The sequence below is a fragment of the Lathamus discolor genome, chromosome 1 (assembly GCF_037157495.1).
Source record: "Lathamus discolor isolate bLatDis1 chromosome 1, bLatDis1.hap1, whole genome shotgun sequence".
Taxonomy (NCBI): domain Eukaryota; kingdom Metazoa; phylum Chordata; class Aves; order Psittaciformes; family Psittacidae; genus Lathamus; species Lathamus discolor.
The window spans coordinates 97,441,074-97,450,013 of NC_088884.1; the positions used below are offsets into that span (position 1 = coordinate 97,441,074).

The following is an 8,940-nucleotide window of genomic DNA, read 5'->3' on the forward strand; positions in this document are numbered from 1 at the left end:
ACAGCAGAGATAGCAGTTCGGATCAGTTGCATCTACTCTTTACTTCCCCTATGGTGTAAAAGATTCTTAAAAGGACTGTGATGGGTTTAATAAAAACTATATATATTTGATATGCTATACCTGTTGTAATCTTCCCCACACCATAATACTCAATACTAGCACAAACTAGATGTTCCTAAGGTCCTTTCCAACTCTAACCATTCTATTCCCTGTTGACAAAGTTTAATGTTCACAACCTATTTCCAACAGTAGTCTTAACCACAGCTTACAACCCCATCCATTATAAGCCATCACATTCCAAATGTCCATTCTTAATACAATTATACACCATTCTAATGGGACAGACCAATCAATGTATGTTTTTATTATGCATACAGATATTGTTCGTAAAAGAAGAGTATATCATAATAAACAAGAACATGCAAAAAAACTCAATAGGTGCAGTGACGCCTTTCGAATATCCATCTTCTTGAATTTTTCAGCCAACTTTATTCCTCCACCATACCTTGCCCATAGTAATGAAAGCACATAGCTAAAAAAAGAATGGTTTCTGTATAAATGTGGCTATATTGCAAGTCTCCCACATGAAAAGAAAGTTCAAAGTAAGTTTATTGTTCTTCAAAAGCAGATTATCTGTGCAATACTAGGATATGTAACATGAAATGTCTATATCAGTAGTATGGGACCATTTTTCTTTCTCCTTTTCCCCCCATGATATTACAGTAACTATAGCCCTTTGTTATAGATCTCACATGTACTGTAATTATCCTCTGCCAACTTTTAAACCTGCACAGATTACTAAATACTTTCAATGCATCTGGAGAATCTAAACAAGTTATTTTCAGTTATTAGCATTGCAAAAGCCAGCTTCTCAAACCTCCTTAGCTCATCAAACACAGGAAATTAGCTAAAAAAGCTTAGGTGACAGAGGCTAGAAAACAAAAATGTTTTCAGTTTAAAATAGAATCCTCTTCAGCTAAGAAATAATGTTTCTTCCTGTTGGGTTTCTAGATTCTACTGAAATACCAGTCTGCCAAGACCCAGGACTCAGTAAAGCCAACTTGCTACTCTAAATTGCTTCTTTTGACTGAATTATAGCAAGAACAGAAGTGGCACTATGATTCTAATACACCCAGCTACCAAACAGATCTGTCCAGCCTCCAAAACAACTGAGTTTTTATCAAGTTTTTGTTCAAAGCACTTGTTGCAAAGATCAAAAGAATCCACTCTAAGTTTAACAAGCATCACCAACCCCTCACCCTTCTCCCCCCTGATTTTAAGTTGGCTTCGCCCACCACTACTACAACCCTTTTATCCAACTTATACCAGACCCATTTCAGTAATGTAGTACTATGGATCTCAGTATATTTCACTCAGAATGCTGTTTCAGTATTTTGCAGAGTTGGGGTATAAAATACCTAGACAGAAATTGTTCTGTATGACAGGATAGGACACTACATATCATATTTATTTCTTCCTCTGCCAGCTCTGAAGTAATGAAATCTGAATCCAGAGCAGATGATTCTGTATGCACACAAATCATCCATCTTTCACACTGTTTATTTCCCCTTTATTCATCAATATGGACGCATATACGCACATCCTCACATTTTATATGCCGCACATATAAATAAAGGTTTTTCTGCTAAAATGTTATTCCCTTTTGCAAAGAACTAATCAGTTCATTTAAATGATTACTGCAGAGTTAAGTCACTAGGAGAAAATACCCAACAACAAACCAAACTAAAACAAAAAAAGCAAACCAGGAACAACTAACTATATGGGCAATGTGCCAAGAAATGTTTGTAACCACAAGTACTGTCCTTTTTTCTTGAAGGAAACATTTCTCTCATTTAGTCTAAAAGCAAACTGCACACTATGGAAAACATAAATGTTAAGATTCAAGAAGGGGACAAAAGAATTGAAGTGGTGCCTGGAGCAATTTATGCATCTGATTCAGCCACATTTTAGAAGCCCATAAAAATAATTGTTTTGTAATACATTAGCATTCAGTGATAACATTATTTCAATGTTCTGGTATTAAAAAGTATGATAAAACATTCATATTAGAAATTCAAATATGGAGTGTACAGCAATTGGTCAAATAAGCTTAAAAATATTTCTTAAATATTCTCAAATCAAATTAGCACACAAGTATTCCCAGGACTAAAGTTACAGGTGAACTGCGTTACTGTGTCACATCTATACAGCCCTGAAAAATTCCCTTCTCAATGCTTGGGCAGTATAACCTGGAAAGAAAAGATTAGTGAACAACACAGGTAAAAGGTTAACTTTCACTGACATTTAGAAATGAAGGGGTTTTGTGCAGTTTTCCAAAAAGTCAGGATGACTTAAGTGGGGAACTCACAGACTGAATTAGCACCCTTGATCTGATTTGGGTCAAAATCACCATATCCAACACTAGCAACTCCGTTGACAGACAAACAACTAACTTATTCTCACATGATGATATTTGTTCTGTATTTTATTCCACTCGGAACAGATGGTTTGTTACATCACTGAGAAACTCCAATACATCTACTTTTTCAAAGACGGCCAGGGGTAAAAGCCTCCACGATGTGAGATGGCATAATACAGTGCTTTTTAAGGGAAATCTGATCTTCCACTCATTTGTAAGGCAAGAGCTCCTGTCACTCAAAGAGCAGTACAGCAGTGAATTCCTGCTGTCACACATATTTCTCTTGGAAAAGGGCTTAGAGTGCAGACTGACCTGGGAAAACTTTAGGCCAATAGACATGACTCCAAGGCATTTTTCTTAGTGTCATCACATGCAGGTGTTTCACTTGTTAGCCTTCTGTGAAAAAAGCTGTCATTAATGATTTTTGTTGAGCTGTCATCCTGATGCTTACATTTGTATGCCCTCTATTCCACCAAGCTCTACCTCAACAGCCCCGAAGGCTTTGGACCTGTACCTAATCCCTGACTGTACACATAGATCAGCAAGAACTTTATTTTAGCAAGAACAGCTGTCACTGACTCACTGAATATAAGACCTTGTGATTTTTAACCCCCACACATTACACAGGATTTAAAGATATATAAAAAAAAAAAAAAAAAAGAAAAGAAACAGCCTTGCCTATATGTTTAGCAATGAAAACAGACATCAGGTTATCATTCTGATAAATACAAAATTAATTAGAGCCGAAGTTAATGACTTCAAGGTGGAGAGCACCTTAAATTCATACAATGCATAAGAAAGTGAAAGAAAGTTTGTCAATGTTGAAATCAATATATTTGTATAAAGTTTTGTGCTACTTGTCTTTTAGCTTTAATACCACCAAGTCAGACAGCATACATAATTTTATTGAAATGGTTTAGTCATTTAAGTAATATATTCAAATAATTACTTTGTGAGAAACTTGCAAATATCAAAACCTAGAGAACATTTACAAAAGATTTATAATTATCTTTTTAGTTAAGAAAAATTGCTTTAGAGAAAGCGAAGGTCTTTTAAAGAATTTGTGAACAGCCAAATGCAAGGAAGCAATTTGGTTTGACTATCATAAACTCCAGGTGCCACAATCTACCTGACAGTTCTTTCCTTCTCCTTTCCCCTTTTTTACCTTTTAAATACAGGAAACTTTGACAGAGGTATGCACTAAAAGAGCCATGATCTAGTCTGAACACAAAATAATTACTAATATATCCCTAGTTTTCGTATTAGGCCAAAACCAGTAATACTGCTTTAGTCACTTTTAAACAGTTTTGAACTAAACCTGTAGATATTTCAGGTACACTGAAATCAAGCTGCTTGATTTTTTCACTCTTAATCCAACACACAGCTTCAATGTATTTTTTCTTCCATTTTCTTCCAACACAGACTCAAATGTGAAAGCTTTGCGATTTAAAAGCATTCAGTTCAAAGAAGACAGACCAGAGGTGAAATTTTTTTTAATGACAGAAGTTCCACCCACAACTGTGAGTCTTTAAAATGTCAATCATCTGGAAAAATCTAACACTAGTTTTATTAAAAAGTCAATCATCTGAGTAAAAGTCAGTGATTTAGTTTCTAATTTTAGAGGTCCCTCCAGGTAAGCATCAACTGAATCACAGCTCTTCATACTGAAGCATGACTTCAGTAGATGTTTGATGACACTGCAGAGAATGTTGTAAATTACCAGATGAAGCAAACATTTACTTTGCTTATAATTTCAGTAAACATTAACATTTCTTGTTTATACTGGAACTTTCTTACTTTATACACTTGGACAAGAGAGGGACTATGCTTTACGGCACTGGTCAGTGTCTACATGTCTTAACATTCAAGTTGTATTTAATTACTTAAGGTAACAGAAAAAAGTTTTAAATGGCCGTAGTTCTAATATAGTTGACTATCAGAAAGCAGCTGCCATGATGCCGCTCTTCAAATTGATAGACCAATTACCAGACTATTCCACAGAGAAAAGCATTTAAGGGAGAAGGACTGAAAATTGTACATGTGTGAATCATACTGTGCACATCTTACATAAAAAAAGCAAGACCTTTCTTTTTATTTAACCAGCACTGGGGGCTGAGAACAATTCAGCTTACTTGAGTGTGGATGGTTTGGATATATTGAGAATAATGAACATATTGAAAGCAATTGATTTTTCTTTTGTATTGTTCCAATTTTTTTGAATACTTAGGTAGGTCATAGCCTATTGCATTAACAAACAGAAAATTGTTGCCATTTACATATTTTGTGCTTCAATCACTATCTTAAACTAAACAGATACATGCAAGTAAAGCAAAAGAAGCAAATGCACACAAACCCTCAAACTGTTTACAGTTTTTCTTGTTTTCCATAAAAAGTAATGTGCATAATTTCAACTATTACTCAAATATTTATTATCACCTGAACACCCCACAGCAATGATACCAATGTAGTTGTGAATTAACTTGTTCTTAGTCAGAACGGCTTTCCAGGGAATACTTTATGAAACTACTTAAAGTAGGACAGTTTTAAAAATTAGGGTTTCACTGTCACCACGTGTGGTGAGAAATTGTATTCACGTTATTTTAAGTATGTGCCTATTGAGTGGCTACTTCTGAGTACTAAAAACTCAGTAAAAATAATTTATATGGAGACTTTTCCAGGGTGACAGGTGTAAGCTCCACTTTCCTCTGTAAATTACAACTGCTTCAGTCTCACCTTTAGCTGTGCTTTCCATCTTTGTAGAAATACATTAGTCAGAATAGCAATTGGTTAGCCACAGGGGCAAACCTTCAACAGCCAAGTAGTTTCATGGATTATATAGCTCATCTCTCCTCAGGTATGCAAAAAAGCCCTGAAAATCCTCTGCCTAGCTCACTGAGAAATGGTCACTCCCCATAGTGTTTTTAGAAGAACAAAATATATAAGAGGGTTCATTTGTTGGTCCCTCAAGCAGTACAAACTGTCAAAATGTTGACTGCAGGGATTTATCCAGCAGCACATTCACAACTGTACTAAATATACTACTAAATATCATGCACTGCAAGTGTAGCAACAACTCTTCACTGCTTCTATTTGGGGTTTTCTTCGATTTTATTCTGCTTTTTTCACTGTAGTATTATTCTATGATGAGTGCATGCTTCCTTATAAAAAAATGTGAAACCACTGACAAATCCAGATGTCAGGTTATTCTTGATATGTCAGAGTAAATACTGGTTTCCATGGCACCAGTATGTGCTGGGAGCTCTCTCTTGTTTTAAATACTCCAGGGATTTTATATATCATCTTCAGTGTCAAAGAAAGATTGCTACTAATACTTGACTGTCATAAAAAAAAAAGCAGTGATAACCAATGATAAAGTATTACAATAAGGCATGATCTTGGGTTATTTTTAATTGAAATAATTTTGATAGTCACTGTTTAAGTAATGTCTCTGTTTTAATTAAACTAACACTCAACTTATTAAGGGGTGGAGAAAAAGATATAGTCCCTCCTGAGGATATTGGAAAGATTGTTTTTCTTTTAAATGCATGCTAAGTGACTTCATCACAGTGCAGAGCGTACTTCCAGAACTCTTCTGGGAATATTGACACCCCTCCAGTTGTAAATAATGCCTCAATTCTAGCCTTGAGTTGAATACTGAAGTTAGTAAGCATGTACGTATTAAGGAATGAGAAAAAAGCTTCACAGACAATATTAATTCACCAGTTTGTTCCTAAATATATTATTTTATCAGATACAGTTTTTTTTTTTACAGAGAGTTTTCCACTGGGAAAAAAAAAAAAAGAAAGAAAGAAAAAATAATTTGCTAGTGTTGTTAAAGCAAACTAAGCATCAGAGCTTATAACTTTTGTGTTTGTCATTCTTTTTTATTTTTCTTCCTTCCCTCATGCTTCTCTGCTTTCACATTTTTTGGTAATATGAAAATACAGGTTTTTAGTTAATTAGACACAATCAACCAGTGATGCTGTATTGAACTGCAACATAAACAGATTTACCTTGCATCCAGGTACTACTGCAATAAGCATGTCATTCAAATTCTTCATTTCAAATTTCATCATAAATCCAGTACACTGTAAAGATTAAAGATGTGCACAAAATTAATATTTTATGTGGGATTAAAAGGAATTACAGTTACAACTTTGTATGCATGTCATAAAGATACATCAAAAGCTACCAAATTCAGCAAAGGCATAAATCTAATTCCTGGTGAAAGAAAATCTCTCCCTCAAGAAAATAACTCAATTATCTTGTCTCCTTCAGTGATCCCTGATGCTAGAAAACTTCAAATAAGCAACAGACAAAAATAAAAATAAACCCAAACAGGTTGCAAAAAAACATAGCATTCCAATTCTTTTAAGTGGAGGAATAAAAGAATATTCCCCCCCCCCTTTTATACTGTTCAGTACATTATATTTATGTATTACATTAAAGACACAATATTGTTATTACCACAGAAACACATATATATTACTTAATATCTTGCAAAAGGACCACTTTGGATATTCAGCCAGCTTTCAAGTTATGGCCACTATAATACCCCCGGATTTTTGAGGATTCCATATTCAGATACTGAATATGGATGCTATATCTATAAGCTAGAAAGATACATATATATATTCAAACATACAAACACATTAGCGTAGAAGCTGAAAAGTAACTACCAAAGGAAAAAGAAAACCTTCCATAAACATTTTTTTCTCACTTCACCTCTTTTCCAAAGCTTTATTAATATCTTAGCTTTTTTTACTGATTATCCTTCAAAATCCAGTTTAATTCCTTAACTGCATCACTATTAGCTGTTTGAGCCACAAGACCAACCAAATAGGATGCTTCCCAGTGAACTCAAAACTTCTTTGCTGTTGCTGACTAGCTGCTTGAGAAATAAATCCAAAAACTTCCTTCCTCAGTAGCATATCTCCTACAGAGACCTTCAAGGGTCTATTTAAATTAGCTGCCTGATCTGTTATTTATCCTGTTTAGGTGGCCTAACAAGAAAGCACCTGTGCTGGATACACAGTGGGGATGGTGGAATCACCAATAGGCTTTAGAGGTATTTTCTACCTTAGGCCCTACACTACAATAAAATATTTCAGATACTAAATGTTTTCCATGCTGTGCTTCCTTCTGTCAAAAAAAAAAAAAAAAACAAAACAAAAAACACCAAATATAGTTAATACTCTAAGTAAAATGAGCAGGGTAACAGCTGGTCCCTTTTTTGTTTTGTCCCTCCAGACTTCATTCACAGGCCTTTCTAATATTGTAGTAGCATCTGTGTATAACTTCACCTCCACTACCTTTCTATTCCAGTGCAGCCCCTTTTCCCTCAGGGGGGATTTGACATACTTTATTTATATTTCTTGCTCTTATTCAGTTTTCCCTACCTTTTTCTCCATCGAGGTTCTGAGAAAATATGTAACAATAATTTAAACACTATATGGAGAACGGTCAAGAGAAGTTTTGGGTGGCTGCTCTACAGGCAGAAATTGAGGTTCAATAGGTAGTAACTGAAGAGTATTCTACAAATGAAAGAGCCCATGTAGATCATGTTTTGCAGTCCCAGAAATTTGGCAAGTTACCCAGAATAGATATATCTGAACTAGGAGTGAAGTAAGAAAACTGGAAAAACGTTGCCCAAAAAGACAGAATAAATCTTTGACAAATAATGCATCACAGTAGAGAAAACTTGAAGCATATCCCATAATAGAGCAACTAATAATTGATGCTCAAGACCTACACTGATGCCAGATGCTAAGACCCCAGGAGCTGCGCCCTGGCTCCTGGCTACTTCCCCACAGGAAACTTCCCTCCTCCTGTTACACCTGATATTGCGGGAGACTGGTGAAGAACCAGCTGCATCAAAGTAAAACTAGTTTCTCAGACAGCTCAGGTGCTGAAGCAGACTATGTAGACTTCACTTTCACAGGTGTAGTAGAGTTCAAAATTATCAAAATTATCTTAAAGTAGTGTTAAAAAATAACTGAACATACATGATTGTATTTCTTCTTCTTCAAAAGTATATACCTGAAAAAATTGCTACTTTTTTTTTTCCAATGCTTACTTCCAAAACAATTTCTTTCATTTAGAAGGGCTTATTTCTGGGAAAAGAAAAAAGTTACTTTTAGAAGATATCCTACCTGGATGTCTGCTTAGAAAAACCCCAAACATTTCTTTTTTTCTTTTTAAGCTTTTTCTAAAAAAAAGAGCATTACAGTATCTATATAAGTAAAAAAAACCAACAACAAAGTTGTCCTGGGTTGAGCAGCAGCAGTCATTCTTCTCCTTCTTAGGAGCTAGTGCAGTGCTGTGTTTTGATCTTTTGGCCTTGGAACAGTGGTGATAACGCCGATGTTTTCAGTTGCTGCTCGAATGTTTGGTCTGGCCAAGGACTTTCTGAGCCTCATGCTCTGCCAGGGAGGAGGGGAGGCCGGGAGGAAGCAGAGACAGGACACCTGACCCAAACTGACCAAAGAGGTATTCCATACCACAGCACGTCATGCCCAGGG

At 35.4% G+C, this 8,940-nt stretch overlaps 1 long non-coding RNA gene across 1 annotated transcript; it reads right to left on the bottom strand.

The window, feature by feature from the left end:
- Positions 1-494: 494 nt before the first annotated feature.
- LOC136007278 (uncharacterized) lies at positions 495-7,286 on the bottom strand. Its single transcript, XR_010609577.1, has 4 exons — positions 7,145-7,286; positions 6,433-6,507; positions 2,732-2,815; positions 495-532 (listed from the first exon to the last, which is right to left on the bottom strand). It is a non-coding gene; the product is annotated as an uncharacterized LOC136007278 (long non-coding RNA).
- Positions 7,287-8,940: the final 1,654 nt, after the last annotated feature.